General features: G+C 35.2%; 2 protein-coding genes across 2 annotated transcripts in view; one reads left to right on the forward strand and one right to left on the reverse strand.

Moving 5' to 3' along the window:
- The window catches only part of LOC111513207 (mannosyl-oligosaccharide alpha-1,2-mannosidase IA), a 302260-nt gene that overhangs the window by 138355 nt on the left and 147524 nt on the right, over positions 1-16381 (forward strand). The window lies entirely within an intron of this gene.
- The window catches only part of LOC111511045 (catalase), a 45241-nt gene that overhangs the window by 22213 nt on the left and 6647 nt on the right, over positions 1-16381 (reverse strand). The gene's annotated exons all lie outside the window — the stretch shown is intronic.

The raw sequence follows: 16381 nt of genomic DNA on the forward strand, positions 1-16381 counted from the left end.
TAAAACCCGCTTCAAGGAGCATTGTGCACACATGAAATACGGAAGGATAGAAAAATCCAGTGTCGCCCAACATGCTCTAGACAAGGACCACAGAATTGGTGAAAACAATCTGAAACTGATTAAGCATGTGCATGACACCAGGCTACTCGATGCATGTGAGAGAAATAGCAAAATGTAAGAACACATGAATGGCGATAAGGGATCTATCCCGTTTAGCCCGCCTTTTAATCTTCTGTTAGGAAGAGAATAATTACTAAGAACTTGCAGGTAGTTAATTACCGAGAAATTCCATATTGGACTTCAGGTATACAACCTCAGGTAACAAATTTGAGTATATAAGGATTAACCAGACTAGACTAGGTATCAATTTTCTTCTCCTGAGGATGCTAACTTTGTTGGCGAAACGCGCGTCGAGTGCAAAAATATCAGTTTGGTGTTAGGGCAATTGATCTCGAAAAAAGTTATTCAACTTTCACACCAAAGGTTCCAATCTCATCATTATGACATGAACATGCAACTTTTTCGTAGTTTAGGTGAAACACCCGCAAAAACAGCTTTCATCAATTCCATTCTGAAGAAGTCGTCAAAACATGTTTTTGATAATAAATTGATGGATGTAGCCGTTACTACGTGATAGGAAATCATTTTCAAACCTGAATTTACAATTTACAATGCGGATATGCTAATTTGAAAACCAGTGTATTTCATCAGTTCGGACTTCCATTGTCTAATATAATATAAATTGAGTTGATAACCCTGAAAAAAATGGAAGGATTAACCGAAAATAACAATTGTATTAAAACAAAAAACTGACATTACAAGGAAATAACATACAAGCTACAACCAGAAAATAAAAAATTGAAATATTAATAAAAGCTGAAAATTAAAAAATATTATTAACAGAAATGAAAAATAAAAATTAAAACATTCCAAACCAAGTTACATAATAATAATAATATTTAATTTCCAAAAGACATAGTACATATGAATAGGAATAGTCGGGACAACAATAGGTAAAAAAGTAAAAAGTAAAAAGATTGATAAGCTAGACAGTAACAGGCTTATCACCAACTACATATTAAAATATTCATCCAATGAATAAAAACATTTTTCAATTAAAAATTTTTCAGAATCTTGTTGAATTTCCTACATTCATTAACATTTTTTATATCGTGGGGTAGTCTGTTATAGATTCTCAGCCCCATATGATCAGGTGAGTTATAAGTGATTTTATATTTGCAAAATGGAATGTGAAAATGATTTTTTTGACGAGGGTTAACGTCATGCAGGTTTGCATTTCTGTTGAATTTAGTTTTATTTTCATGAACATAATTACAAAGTTCATATATTATGTAGAGTGAAAATAATGTTAGCAGGGCTCCCTGCTAACTTTACAGTCTAACAGTCTGCAGGTCTCAATAATACTCAAATATCGGAATTTTTGCTATTGATATTTGTCGAATAATTGTCGTAACGCGCTTCATGGGAGAAAACTATAAAAACTGTATTTTTCTGTACGTAATATTTTAAGAATAGTTTGCGCTAGATGGCAACGCCGCAATCAAAATATCTTATTCGTTTATTAGTTTTTTCTAGAGATATTCAAAAAGTTAAGTATTGATGAATTGTCGAAATATCATAATTGATATGTCGTATGTATTCCTGTTGAAAAAGTCGATTATATTAAAAAGGAATTATGAATTTCCCCCAGCAGGCAACGTGATCCTGTTTTTCTGTTAATTACTTTTTTTTTGCAAAAGATACCTTATTGAAGAATTGTCGTATCTCTTTCGATAATTGTTTATGAAGGAAAAACAATTGTCGCTCTTCAACTTTTTTTTTAATATTCTTAAAATATAACGAACAGAAAAATACATTTTTTATCGTTTTCTCACATGAAGAGCGTTACGACAATTGCTCGACAAATATTAATAGCAAAAATTCCGATGTTTGATAATTATTAAGACCTGTACCTACAGGGGTGACCCTACTAAATTTATATCAAGTTAGCAGAGCCACCTATTTAAAAAATGTTGAAGAGCGACAATTGTTCTTCATTCATAAACAATTGTCGAAAGAGATACGACAATTGATCAATAACTTGTCTTTTATAAAAAAAATAATTAACATAAAAACAGATCACTTTGCCTGCTGGGAGAAATTCATAATTCATTTTTAATATACCTACATACGATAGGTATACAGGCTGATTCACGGTGGATGGCACATTAGACGTTTCTGGTGAACCAGACAACGGATCACTTTGAAAATTTAATGGAGGGCATATTCGGACATTCTCTAGCCAACTAAAATATTTTCGACAATGCGGTGTTGCCGCTTCTATTAGAAAGCAGTAGCAACTTTGATTTTTCAAATGGAACACTCTGTATATAATATTATTTTTGGAATCTCCAACAATTGCCCGACAACTTTTCTTGATATTTCCCTATACCTATCTGTTACCGTTTTCGAAATAAAAATTAATTTCAATTTTTTTCTTCGAAAATCATGACTTCTAAAAATGCCGATATCTTTTAGTTAAGAAGTACTATGATATCGAAATTTGGTTTGGAGTTAGGTGATACTTGGACACTTCCCACACATCAGCCTAATCTCCGTTACTTCAATACAGGGTGGTAAAAAAATACAGTTTTTTCGTTTGCTTGAAAAAGTTGCTGAAATTTGATTATTTTAAATGGAACACCCTGTATATTATTGAAAATTCGGAAAGCTGCTGAAATTTGCTTTCTTTCTATGTATATCATACCTATACCTAACTAGTCAAGTTTCGGACTTATGAACATTTATTTGTGAAAATGTCCCTTCAGAATGGTATTTCCATTCGGTATTTGGTAAGCAGGCCATGATTACTATTTGACAGTAGCGTTGTGACATTCTCCTAATAATATCGACATTTTCGTCACTTCAGAAGTTGCAAATACCTTCAAAACGATGGAACAAAACTATTCAAACGAAGTTCTTATGAATTTGTTTATTATTTTTGGACAGTGTGACAAAATTATCAGCAGAACATGTGAAAAGTTCAATGAAATGTATCCGAATCTACCGCCAATGAACCTCAAGAAATTTATACGAGTTCAGAACAATTTCAATATGTTTGGATAAACTTTAAAAAAGCACCAAAAAACTTGAAATTGGAAATATTGATATGAATAATTATAAAAAAGTAAAACAATCATGTGGAATATTTCAAAATATGTTCGAATCGCTGGCCGTTCACTTCCAAGCACTTTAAAATGCGGGTGTTGACTACTTTCGTGGTGGCAGATCTGATTTCAAATGTTTGGGCAATCCTTTCTAACAATTCATCTCTCGAACGCACGGGTATTTTGTAAACTTTTTCTTGAAACATTCCTTACAAATAAAAATCTAATGGATTAAGATCGGGTGATCTCGCTGGCCAATTCCATGGTCCCAAGCGCCTCATCCACCGACCGTCAAATAGTCTATCCAGTTCTGCGCTCACTTCTCTTGTGCAATGTGCAGGAGCTCCGTCTAGTTGGTACCAACAGTTTCGATAATCTTCGAGTGGCAGATTATCCACGAAACTGTCTACAGTATTCTCCAAAATATTCAGGTAGCTTCTGGATGTTAATGACTCCTCGTATATCACGTACCTCAATTTGTTGTCCATCAACCTGCAGAAGACATCAAAACTAAATTTTTCTTGAAATCCGGCTTCTTTTGTGACGTGAGGATTTTCACTGGACCAATAATGACGATTTTTTCTATTGAAAATCCCTTCTCTCGAAAATTTCGATTCATCAGTCCAAATAATTTTATTTAAAAAAAGTGGATCTTCTTGAATGCGTGCCAACAGCATTTCACAAAATTCTACTCTCTGTTGAGGATCTTGAGGCTTCATTGCTTGAATTTTGGTGAATTTATAATCATGCATTTTATGTCTTCGCAAGATTCTTTGAACCGATGAATATTTTATACCCAAATCTTCTTCAGCACTTCTTATCGATGACTCGGGAAATGCGTGAAAATATGCTAAGACATTAATCTGGTTGTCTTCGAAAGTCACGGGTCGAGGCAAGTTTCTTGGTGCTTTTAAAGTTGATCCAAATGCATTGAAATTGTTTTGAATTCGTATAAATTTCTTGAGGTTCATTGGCGGTAGATTCGGATACATTTCATTGAACTTTCTACATGTTCTGCTTATAATTTTGTCACACTGTCCAAAAATAATAAACAAATTCATAAGAACTTCGTTTGAATAGTTTTGTTCCATCGTTTTGAAGGTATTTGCAACTTCTGAAGTGACGAAAATGTCGATATTATTAGGAGAATGTCACAACACTACTGTCAAATAGTAATCATGGCCTGCTTACCAAATACCGAATGGAAATACCATTCTGAAGGGACATTTTCACAAATAAATGTTTATAAGTCCGAAACTTGACTAGTTAGGTATAGGTATGATATACACAGAAAGAAATCAAACTTCAGCAGCTTTCCGAATTTTCAATAATATACAGGGTGTTCCATTTAAAATAATCAAATTTCAGCAACTTTTTCAAGCAAACGAAAAAACTGTATTTTTTTACCACCCTGTATTGAAGTAACGGAGATTAGGCTAACGTGTGGGAAGTGTCCAAGTATCACCTAACTCCAAACCAAATTTCGATATCATAGTACTTCTTAACTAAAAGATATCGGCGCATTTTTAGAAGTCATGATTTTCGAAGAAAAAAATTGAAATTAATTTTTATTTCGAAAACGGTAACAGATAGGTATAGGGAAATATCAAGAAAAGTTGTCGGGCAATTGTTGGAGATTCCAAAAATAATATTATATACAGAGTGTTCCATTTGAAAAATCAAAGTTGCTACTGCTTTCTAATAGAAGCGGCAACACCGCATTGTCGAAAATATTTTAGTTGGCTAGAGAATGTCCGAATATGCCCTCCATTAAATTTTCAAAGTGATCCGTTGTCTGGTTCACCAGAAACGTCTAATGTGCCATCCACCGTGAATCAGCCTGTATATATTACTGTTTCGACAATTGAACAATACTTGATTGATCTTTATTTATAAACGATTGTCGAAAGAGATACAATTGGTCAATAAGTTGCTAATTGCAAAAAATATTCGACATGAATATAGGATTACAAAAATTGAAGAAACAAAAAAATGTATTGATAATTTCCACGTAGATACATTACAAATTTATTTTAGCACCTTTCACTGGCGATCTTTTTAAAAAATATATGAAGAAATCAAATACGCCTGTTGCGGTGTTGCCATATGGTTCAAAATATCCATATAGTACAAGGTATGACACGAAAAACGCAACATTTTCCAAAAAAATACGTTTCAAGAATTTTTTTGATATTGATTGAGTTACGACGATTATTCTTCAAATTCTAGTAATGAAAGTTTTAATAATTCAGTTATATTAAAAATTTTACTACAGGTGCTGTGCTAACTTCATATCAAGTTAGCAGGGCTACCCCTTATAAAAAAAATGAGATGCGCGACAATTATTTTTCTTTCACGACAAATTCTCAACAATTATTCGACAAATGAAAAATTATATTTCAAAAATTTTACTACAAGTTGCCTTGCTAACTTTATGGACGTGGACCTGTACGTCAAGGTAGTTGAGTTAATGGCCATGTTACGATTGTGTAAGGCTGGTGTAAACCTCGAAGTAGGAATGGGTTGATTGAGGCTGAGACTATGGCGGGAAGCGCTTACTGCGCAACCACTGTTGCGCAGGAAACAAGTAATGCAATTGAAGCCAGGTTTGTGTTCAATAAGCCCTACAACATACAAATAAAACAGAACACAGAGTCAGATGCAATACGCATATATACAGAGGGCTCAAACACCAAAAAAGGCTCAGGATGTGGAGTGTCCTCCAGGTCACTAAGCCTAAGGATTAAGTGGGGAATGGGAAGAAATACCAGCGTTGTCCAAACAGAACTGGCTGGTATCTCAATCGCCACAAAAGAAATAACCAGGAAAGGAATTTCTGGCAAAAACATAATAATCTGCACTGATAGCAGACAAGCCCAATTAGCTTCGAACAGACAACGTGTTACCTCAGGGCTAGTGCTAGAGTGCCACCAAGATTTAGCCAAAGCCTCGGTAGATAATAACATTATCCTGAGGTGGGTTGAAGGGTACGACAAGAGTGAAAGTAATTGCATTGCTGACTAGCCACGGAAGCGACTGGACTTAGATTTTAAGGACCCAGTGGCACCCACGGCCTGATGACTTCGACAATTGCGGAACTAGCCAAATGTTACACCCATGCTCAATCCTTAAAGGGATGGGATGGAATCAATGGATGCAATCTTGCCAGGATCACCTTGGGCGACCCTGGAAAGCTGGCGCCGAAGAAATATCTGGCGATGACCAGGAAAAATCTACGCCTTACAGTAGGATTTCTGACTGGCCACTGTCAGCTAAGGAAACACCTACATAATATGGGGCTAGTGGACACACCTCTATGCAGGATGTGTGAACAGGAAGATGAGACTGTCAGGCATATCCTGTGCGAGTGCCCGGAGTTATCGTCAATAAGAGAGTGTGTGTTCGGCGAGTCTTGGCCTACACCTGCCGATATAAAGGAGATGTCTACCAGTGACCTATCCACCTTCCTGGAAAGGACAGGATGGACAATGACCTAGGAGGACAACTCCTCAGGAGGATATACAATGGGTCACATGTGGCCTAAGTTCTATGGGCCTACACTCACCCTACCTACTATACAGATACAGATGGTGTAAATAAATTGTAGTCGAATAGTTTTCGGTACACCGGGCACCGATTTGTAATAACTGCCATTGCGATAGTACCATAAAATACTATTTTATTCATTGAGATCGAGGTCGATCACCCGTTTCTTCGGTGTCGATATTTTTCCAGTTGAAAAAGCGCTGAATTACTTTATGACTGTCGGACCTTCGAGCGTCGTTGTGGTCATGTTAACATTTACTTAGACTAAACAAATAAATGTATTGCATCCTGCCGATGATCATACACTTGGGAAGGTTGAAAAAACGCTGATATGAGGTTTTTGTGGATAGCGTAGCTGACGCGTGGGCTTGAGAGTTTCTTACGAGACAGGCAGAAAAGGTCGGTCACCGGATCTCGTCGAGACGAGATCGGGGGTCTCATCCCTCAGCCTTTGAGGCTGAGGGAGGTGGCCTAAATAGGGGAGAAATTTTGTTTATTTATAAGTGCGTGGGGCGAAATTTAAGTAAAAACGATAGTGAAATCTTAAGCCGGTATGGGGTACAGGGGAGTTTAAATTGAAAGTGTTGGTGTAGAAGACACACCGGGTCAACGAAACCTATGGTTGACCACGAACCACACAAAGAGGCGTTATGTAAGTGTTTGTTATTTTTTTCTACTAACCAGTTGATATTTAGAGAGAGTTCACATAATATTTTATTCCTAGGGTTCCTAGTGCTGATAGTTAAGCTAGAGTAGAATTACAAAAAAAATGGTGAAAATTTGAAGTTATACACCACTCTTCCTGAAGCAAAAGTAAAACTAAAAGTATTTTGTACCGAGTTGGTATGTTTATAGTTGTTTAAGAGTTTGAATTAAATAGTGAATAGCACAGTAAACATTTGCGGCGAATTATTTGTTCTATTTTCTCTTGTTTTATTGCAATTCAACATTTTTTATATAAGATTTTACACGTTGTTTTTTTATTATTTTATCAATAGAGTCGTATTCTACTTATCATACTTTATATTTGAAACTTTGGACTTTCATTTTCTCTTGTACTGAGAAAAATACCATCCTAGTAGAGTAAGATGAAGTTAATAAGAGACCTTTTGTCAATCTGTCGAGAAAAGAATAGTGAGTGAAAAGCATTTAAATTAAAATTAAAATTCAGTTTTGGAACCACACAATGAGAGAGAATATAAGTAAGTATACCAAATGATCAGATTTAAAAAAGACCGGCCGTTGTGCGATCGGCACGAACCTTACAGCTTTTTTCAGACCTGCCTTGATATTCAAAATTTGATGCGGAGAAATCTGCATCTGGTGGACCAAATTTGTAACAGATTCCTCCTGGACTATATCAAATAAAAGTTACCAGTTTATTTGTGATTTCCATTGATCTGCGGAATATAATTGTGTGAAAGATCACAAAACGCTCGATGAAGTTGGAGTGGTGCCATTATCGCTGTTGCAATTGTGATACATACGAGTATACGTTGTAAGCAACATTAGCGAATAAATCATTTCTGCGTGATTGCTCGCGTGTCGTTGTACAAATTATATTTCATTTAATGAACACGTTCCAAGCTCTGGTTCATTTAATTTTCAATTATGATATGAAGATGAATAATTATGCTTTGAAGCGCCACGATTTAGAAATGAGAAAATATTGAAGTATCTGTGGAGTTTTTTACTTTTAGTCTAAGAGCCAGTGAGCGGCTACCTGCATGTATTTGACCAGACTTAGGTTTTTGTACATTGAGGCCTCTATATCTACCGTACATGATATGGGACCTCACTAAGCCCTAAATGCATTTGACGACGTTTGCCGTTTTGATATTTTGAAATATATTATTATTGTGGACGAAAAATAATAATGGCTGAACATTACCTCGCGTTCAACATTGTGGCAGACATATTTGAAAATGTTAAAAAAAAATTTTTGAAAGTAATTGACGAGATTTGCCATTGATACATTTTACTTATTATAGTTTTAAAAACTTATATTAATTAGAGCAGAAGTATTCAGTGCGTTCAAGCATCAGAAAATAACAAAATCTGAGATACTACCCGGCCAGATGTCTAAGTATTACGATAACTGTTTTACATCAAAATAATGTATTTATGATTTACTTAATCACTTACGAATCAGTAGAGAGTTGTCCTAAAAATTTAGAGAAGAAAATTGGATTGGATAATTTAGGAAACACTTGTTACATGAATAGCATTTTACAAGTGTTGTTCATGACGAAGAATTTCAAGAACGAAGTTTTAATAATGAACGAGAACGAGAATGTTTCCTGCTTATTCATCATACTCAAACAACTGTTCATGCAGCTGCAGTTTCGTAAGAAGGTATCATCTTTCCCTCCAACCGATTTCCTGGAGTCTTTGAAGTCCACTAAATATTCGTTAGGACAACAAGAGAATTGTTCCGAATTCTTGGGGTTCTTGTTGAATACTCTTCGTGAGCAAAACAATAGCAAAATCAATACTCCTGACCGCTCTGGACTGATTGATTCCGTACAGCTCATCTCGTCTTGTGTTTGTAAATCTTTTGCTGGAAAATTCCTCACTTGTTTACTTTGTGGTAAATGTTCAAGAAGTACTGAAAACTTATGTGAATTTCTGGAACTTCATCTAGCTTTTCCTAATATGACTAATAACCAGTCCGTGCAAAGCTTATTGTTAAATCATCTGAAAATGGAATTTTTAACAGGCGATGATCGACTGTATTGTCAAACATGCGCCAAACTAACTGACTGTTATAAGGAAACAAGTATAGCTGAGGCACCAGTCAATCTAATAATAACACTGATGATTTTCAAACAAGACTCAACCTCTAACGAAAGCAAGAAACTCTTTGGAAGGTTCGAAATAGATGAACATTTCAACCTAGCAGACCACTGTTATAATATTCATGCAGTCATTGTTCACTGTGGTTCTGGCGTTGAATGTGGTCATTATTACGCCTTGGTCAAAGAAGAAACGGCCTGGTATAAGTTTGACGATAGTCGTGTCACGAAGTGTTCTGGTGATGCATTGAATTTATTGGAGCCTCTGGAGAGCCCCTACATTTTGTTTTATGAGAGAGAGGACATTGTAATTAGATATACTATCAAAAAGGTCGAAGCTGTCAGCATAAGAATCTTAATCACTGCATTTATTGAAATTAATATTTTTTATGTAGTTCATACAATATTTAAAAATTTTGACAATAAAAAAAGACGATAAAATACGGAAAAATTTTAAATATCAAGGTATATTAAGGTAACATACATATTTATAGGTATTCATTATTCTTCATTCATCATCATCCGGGTAATGTTCATCGTTGTGTAAATCATCTTCATCATCAATTGAGTCAGATTCTGTGGAAATGAAACGTAAATTATGAAATATTAATAATTTATAAATAGATTTGAACATATTCGATAAAGAATTGATTTTTATCAACTTACCAGGAATATTGGCGAAAAAAACTCTGAAATCATTGGTGGTGTTGAACATTCTCCTTTAATTAGTCGTTGTCTAGTTAAGTAATCAGGTATTTTGTTTCAGTTATTCCTAAAATTTCCTTTCTCAAAATAGCAGCAGCTGCTTGCAAGGTATCTTGGTCTTTTAGGTGCGCAAATAATGAGTCATCAATAGTTGAAACGCCCTTAGGAGCAACAACTTTTCTTTTTTGACATCAAAATTTGAATGTTATCATTAAATTTCTTGTGAATTTTTTCTTGTAAATAATGCGCGGCAAATATTGATGCTTTATCGGAGCCTTCACTCAATTCTTTAAACATATCGGGATACTCTTTATGCAAATATGACAGAAAATAACAACGTCCCCGTTTTATGACATTCTCCTCAATTAAATTACAAATTTCTCTATAAACGGTTTCATGTGTCTCTCGAGAGATATGCCATGAAGTACGGAAATGACTTTTCACCAGTGACCGTTTGTGATTTCTAAATTTTTGTCGACAAAAATCATGATAGTAGGTATACTTCATCAGAGGCAACACTTTGTATTTTTATCAAAGTTTCATTGTGAATTTCAGAATCTGGTTCCAACTTTGATGAGATATTTATTTGAAATTGATTTTTTTTGAAGTACGTAACGGCTCATTCTTAGACTTATATTTTTTTCTTTTATCACAAAAAAGCACAAATTCAGGTTTGCTGAAGCCACAGTTTCAGGATTCTGAACAGTTAATGGTTCTGTTGAATCTTCCAATTGTCTTTCCTCGAACGGCTGATCTACTGCGACGTTAATATTTTTTTCTACAACTTTATCTATCTCAGTAACGTTCACGTCACTCAAAACGGAATCCTGTACCATTGCATCATCAATTATCACAACACAACAAAGTTTTTGTTTCGGGGTTGAAATTAGATGATTTAAATGTATTTCCACGTGTTAAAACCGAAAGTGACCATAAAAATTATATATTAGCTCTTGTTTTCAAGATATAGTATCATTATATTATATATATATATGTATATTGAGTTTTCAACAAATGAAATATTTCATCACCAACAGTTGGTACACATGTTTGTTTACATAACACCCCTCTCATCAGCTGTTCTTAAGTAGTTAACATAACCTATGTGAGTTTGTCAATTGTACGCACGTGGTTGCTATTGAAATTATCGTGTGAAGTTGATTTTTAAATTAATTTAAGTGCTGATCTGAAATGCCTCGAAAGTGTGTGAATTCTGTCGATAGCTTTTGCTATATATGTGGTGAAATAACATTTAAGGCTCAGAAACGTAAAATGACACCTATCGTTAAGACAGCCTATGAACATTATTTTGGTTTGAAAGTTGGGGACCAAGATAAATCATGGGCTCCTCATATATGTTGTAATTCTTGTTCCGTCATATTGCGAGAGTGGCTGAAAAATAAAAACCGGGCAATGGCTTTTGCAGTACCTATGGTTTGGCGTGAGCCTACCAATCATACAGACGACTGTTATTTCTGCTTAACTCCTCCCATTAAGCAAGGTTTATCTATGAAGAAAAGAGGAACGGTTAAATACCCTAATCTCCCATCTGCTCTTCGGCCTGTACCACACTCAGACAATTTGCCAATCCCTTCTCCACCCCAAAACTATGAAATTTTAGAGGAAGGTGATGAAGACTGTTTAGAAGGAGCAACCCATCCTTCTACATCCTATGACCCTGATTTTGAGGTAAGCGATAGGTCTAGTGATCCGCACAGAATTAGTCAAGCAGAGTTGAGTGACCTTATAAGAGATCTTCGCTTGTCTAAGGAAAAGGCTGAGCTGTTAGGGCCAAGACTACAACAGTGGAATCTTCTAAAACATGATGTGAAAATATCTCATCTGTGGTGATCTGAAAGTCATTGCTATACTCCTAGGAATGCAATTAGGGTTCACCAAGTACTGTTGTTTTTTGTGTCTGTGGGACAGTCGGGATAGAAAATCTCACTATAAAAAAATGAACTGGCCTACACGAGACCTAAACCCTAATGAGAAAAATGTAGTTTACGAGCCTCTTGTAGATCCTGAGGATGTTCTCCTTCCCCCATTACATATTAAGTTGGGACTAATGAAAAACTTTGTGAAGGCCATGGACCAGGAAGGACAAGCTTTTAAGTACTTGAGAGCAAAGTTTCCCAGGTTGAGTGATGCTAAAGTCAAGGAAGGCATCTTTATTGGGCCTCAAATCCGTGAAATCGTAAATGATCCTGCTTTTGACATGATTTTAACAGGAAATGAAAAAAGAGCCTGGGAAGCCTTTAAGGGGGTTGTACATGGGTTTTTAGGTAACAAAAGAGATGATAACTTCACAGCATTGGTTAAAGAGCTTCTTCAAGCTTACCACCAACTTGGATGCAACATGTCCTTAAAAATTCATTTTCTTCACTCTCATCTTAATTTCTTCCCACAAAACTGTGGAGCTGTGAGTGACGAACATGGAGAAAGATTCCATCAAGACATTGCCTTAATGGAACAGAGATATCAGGGCCGTTGGAATGAAGCAATGCTTGCAGACTACTGCTGGTCTGTGTGTAGGGATGCTCCAGAATTGTTTTATAAAAGACAAGCTAAACGACAGCGATCTTACAATGAATCGGATGGACTTAATTGAAATTTGGTGGTACAAACTTTTTTTATTTGTCAAAACACTAAGAATAATGTTTTTTTTTTATTAATTTTGTACTTAAAATATTCTAAAAGAAACATAACAATATTGTTTTATGTACTTTCACTTTTCACGTATAGTATAACTACTCTTTAAGATTAAGTACTGTGTATCTCAAAAACCAGAGCTAATAAAAATTTTTCATTGGTATTTTCGTTTTTATCACCCCAAAATTAGTAGAAATTGACTAATTTAGTGTAGGAAACATTAAAAAAATATTTTTTTGTTGTGTTGTATTGAACTAATAACTGATGTTGATGGTTGTTCAGTCGCAGACGACGACGTACTGTGTAATGGAACTTTTTTGTTGGCATCTGCCAAATAAAATGTTTTTTCAAAGCTGTAAACATCTTATAACAACTACTATGATAGCCGGCAACAAAAATATCTTCCGGTAAAAGTACACCGTTGCTGATACTTGTACGCACTGAAAACTTCTGCCCTAATTAATGTGGGTTTTTGAAACTATAATTAGTGAAATGTATCAATGGCAGATCTCGTCAATTACTTTCAAAAATATTTACTTTTAACATTTTCAAATATGTCTGCCACAATGTTGAACGCGAGGTAATGTTCAGCCATTATTATTTTCCGTTCACAATAATAATATACAGTACTCTCTCGCTAATCCGCCACCATAAAATCCGGACCATCGGGCGGATTACTGGAAACGGCGGATTATAGTGTCTAGGAACAAAAAAATAAAAAACATATGTAGATATTTACTCATATGTAGATATATTTTGTATTAGTATGTAGGTTCACAAAAATTAATTGAAATAAGAAAATAAACTGACACGTAACTGATTACTCAGGTTTTGAAAAATACTGGTCTATTTTGGCCTGTTTTTTGCCATAATAAATCTTCGTAATTACTTGATCACGCATTTTACGTAAATTTCTAACCATATCGTATGTCATTCCATTTTCCTGAGCCCATTTAATGCAAGTGTCAACACTTTCCAAAGCGTCCTCTGATTTGACAGTGCAATCTACATGTACCGACATTTCGTCTGATGAGCTATCAAAGGATGAGTCAAATGATTCATTTACAAGCTCATCTTCGGTTGAATGTGTCTCATATATTTCTGGGTTTTCCTCAAACCAATTTTCAACATCTTCACGTGTTAAACCTGCATTAGGATTTGTTGCAAACTGTATCAATTCCTGTAATGGAATTAGATCCTCTTCTTCCCAAGTGTCATCATCTTCACAAATTCTAGGCCACAATTTTTTCCATGATGATTTGATTGCTCTTTCTCCAACTTCGTCCCAGGCATCAGAAACTGTAAAAATTTCATCTTTGATATTCAACATTTTCAGAGTTTCAGCAATGTTTGCCTCTCGACTTATGGCGTTAAGTAAAATCTTCTTTTTGTAATTGTTTTTCATCATTTGTATCACATTTTGATCCATTGGTTGGAGCAGAGGCGTACAATTAGCAGGAAGGAAAAGTGTTTTTATACAGCCGTCACTAGATGATAATTCGTCATTTGGGCCGTGTCCAGGAGCATTATCAAGCACAAGAAGAGTTTTCTGTGGTAGATTTAGCGACTTTAAAAAATGTTTCACCTCAGGCACGAAAACATGATGAAACCAGTCGTAAAACAAATCTTTGGTTACCCAGGCTTTATTTTGACTCATATAAACAACCGGGAGATTTATGTTCTTGAATGGCCTAGGGTTTTTAGATTTTCCAATAACTAAGAGTTTCAACTTATGACTGCCACTTGAATAAGGCATAACGGTTATCCGCTCCTTGGATACTTTTCTGCCTGGAGCAGACGTTTCACTTCTGTAAACATACGTTTTATGTGGTAAAAGTCGCCAAAATAAGCCAGTTTCATCGGCATTGTAAACTTGATCCGCCGTCAAATTAAGCTCTTCAATTTTTTTCATAAAAACTTCAAGAAATGGTGATACAGCAGCCTCATTGCTGGACAATTTCTCTCCAGTTATGGACAACAATCTCATTCCAAATCTTGCTTTAAATTTTGTTAGCCATCCTTCACTAGCTCTGAAATCATTTTTCTCATAAATTTTCTCATAGAACTGGAGTGCTTTCTGTCGCAACACTTCAGCAGTTATCGGTGTGTGACGTTGACGCTCTTGTAAAAACCACGAAAAAAGTGTTTCTTCCAACTGTGGATATTCACCAGTTCTCATCGTTTGACGTTTTCCTATTCCAGACTCGGCGTTAGTGACATAGTTTTCGATCTTATTTCTGTTCTTCCGAATATCGTAAACTGTTGACCGCCCAATATGAAACTGATTTGCTATGTCTGTAAAAGGCACACCACTATCCACTTTCTTTAAGATTTCCATCTTTTCCATTAAAGTTATAGTTTCGTGCTTTCGTTTAGTAGATCGCGATTGTGGTGAAGAAGCCATTTTTTTGCTAATTAACAACAAGAAAGAAAGACGCGCGACCGTTCGTTTTTGTTCCTAGTGGCGGACTAACAAGTACATAGTTGTTTAAGACTACTACTGTTTAAGAAACTGCCCTCGAAGTGGGGTACTATCCCCCCTTCTGTGGTCGTTCCTGATGGATAGATTTTTCTCTACCTCCTAAAGTTTTTTATACAGTAATTTTAATTTTTTTTAATTTTTAGTAAGTAATTTTATCCAATTTTCATGTCAATCAATTATTCAGTTACATGATTTGCTTTCCGTGCGATTTACAATTCAATTCAATTACGATTTACAATTCAAATGTCTTATCATATAACCATATATTACACAATCTGTAGCCACCTAAGCTAGGCTTGTGTCGTGGCTACAGACTGATATAAGGTGTGTTATATAATGTATAATAAAATAAATACAAAAAAAAAACTAAAATAGGTCGTTTGGTTACATAATACTATCCACCTCACTATGTTAAAAACCGCAGTTGGAGAATGATGGCTATAGTGAGGAAATAAGAAGAGAGAAAGAGAGAGCAGGTAATTTAGCTTAAACATTTTCAAAGATATCCTGCAATTGATCATAATGATTTCTGATGAAAACTTTCAGTTCCTTCTTCAATTTATGATAATTATTAATATTCTTCAAATGGAGTGGTAGCTTATTGTATAATTTCGGGCCAAAATATGTCACAAATTTCTGGTTATGACTCAATTTACAGCGTGTTTTGGTAATTGCTTGGTTGGAGGTCATTCGCATATTATATTTATGTGAAATGCTGTTAATGGGGTTCCTATAAATCCATAATAAACATTGATGAGCGTATAATTTTCTGACTTTGAACAAACCACTTTGTTCATAAAGTAACTCTGTAGAAAATATCTCCTATCCTTTTTCTATGTGATTTTGATCAATGTATTTTGTATAACATCAAGATTATGTAGTGATGTTTTGAATAAGCCACCCCATAAGATGCACCCCATCAAGATGCAGTATCTAATCATCGACTCCACCAAGGCACCGTACACCGTCAGTATGACATCTCTACTTAGGATACTTCTTAGTTGGTAAAATTTCCGAATCAGTTTGCGGAGTTT

The sequence above is a fragment of the Leptinotarsa decemlineata genome, unplaced genomic scaffold, assembly GCF_025532065.1.
Source record: "Leptinotarsa decemlineata unplaced genomic scaffold, Ldec_3_MD MMD2_P_RNA_scaffold_14, whole genome shotgun sequence".
In the NCBI taxonomy this organism is placed as follows: domain Eukaryota; kingdom Metazoa; phylum Arthropoda; class Insecta; order Coleoptera; family Chrysomelidae; genus Leptinotarsa; species Leptinotarsa decemlineata.